Source organism: Engraulis encrasicolus, chromosome 8 (genome assembly GCF_034702125.1).
Source record: "Engraulis encrasicolus isolate BLACKSEA-1 chromosome 8, IST_EnEncr_1.0, whole genome shotgun sequence".
Taxonomy (NCBI): Eukaryota; Metazoa; Chordata; class Actinopteri; order Clupeiformes; family Engraulidae; genus Engraulis; species Engraulis encrasicolus.
This window is the reverse complement of record NC_085864.1, coordinates 43,141,191-43,142,562: the sequence shown is the minus strand read 5'-3', so window position 1 is coordinate 43,142,562 and position 1,372 is coordinate 43,141,191.

Sequence of the window (1,372 nt, the reverse complement as noted above, 5' to 3'; positions counted from 1 at the left end):
GCTTGTTAAATATCCTACTAAGTACATGCATGCTTGTTAAATATCATACTAAGTAGACCTAGTGTTGCGCCACTTAAGTCCATTCTGATACCGAAAAATACTGAAATGCGTTTGAGTCATTCAAGCCAATTCACTCATTAAATCACTACTGGATGGACTGTACACCCCAACCTAAGCAACCAAGCTTTGTGAACTGTCTAATCTTTGACAGTCTACAGAACGCCCATAGGCCTACTGTGTTTCTCAGCGTTGAGTCATTTTTGCAGACAGGAACACACGTAATGTGAACCTCATAAAGACAAGTGCTTTTTGGCCTCGGCTATGTCTAAAGTGTGTTGATGTGTCTATTGGCAAGTCTTTGAAACCGGGGGCTCCTGCAGTGGCGGGAGAAGAAGTGTGTGAAATTCCTCCCTGTTTCCCTGTGTCCAGCAGACAGCGGGAATTTTTGTGTTCATAGTAATTTATTAGCTTTTGAAATGAGCTCAGCCGAGGCAGTTATTTGTCATGTGTTTTCCCATGCAAAGGTATCCAGACAAAAAATGTGGGTTTTGGCTGATCTTAAGCATACACAGAGAGCCAAAGACAGAGCTTTGACACAGTGTGGAAAAAGTAGCCTAAGTTATTTGAGCGCCGTTAAGAAAAGACCCTTTGGGTAATTTTGATGATTGGAAAGGTGAGTGAGGGAGAGCCGTAGCCAAAGGCAGAGAAAGAAAAAGAAACAGAGAAATCAAGCAAGCATGCACGAAAGAAAGACAGACAGATGGACAGACAGACACAAAGAAAATTGAAAGAAAGATAGAACGAAGGAATGACTGAAAGACGATGGACAAGTCATTTAACATAGAAAAAGGGAAGAAAGAAAGAAAGAAAGAAAGAAAGAAAGAAAGAAAGAAAGAAAGAAAGAAAGAAAGAAAGAAAGAAAGAAAGAAAGAAAAAGAGAAAAAAGAAAAAAAAGAAAGAAAACACACACAAACGAAAGAAAGGGATAGGCCTATGAAACAGAGGATGTGAAACAGACATGAAAGACACAGAAATGTATTGAAAATGAAGTGAGAGAATATCCATTGAATAGAGCAGAGAGAAGGTATGCAGATGTAGGCCTATAGTGGCTATATCTGCATTGCAGGTCTCCTCTTTTGATCCAAGCTAGTAGGAGCATGGGGGAAGACCCACTGACTCCTCTCACACGGACTCTCCCACACTCTCTCATCAAGCAGCGCTAAGCCTTCCTGTCTTTCTCAGCAGTCTAACGCAGAATAAAAGCCAGAGACCATGAGTCGCTGAAGCTAAACACACATCAGACAACCGCATGGTCCTGCCAAATGTCTGGATCATTGGACTCTGAGGTTAGCTGAGGTCACGTTTATTTGAA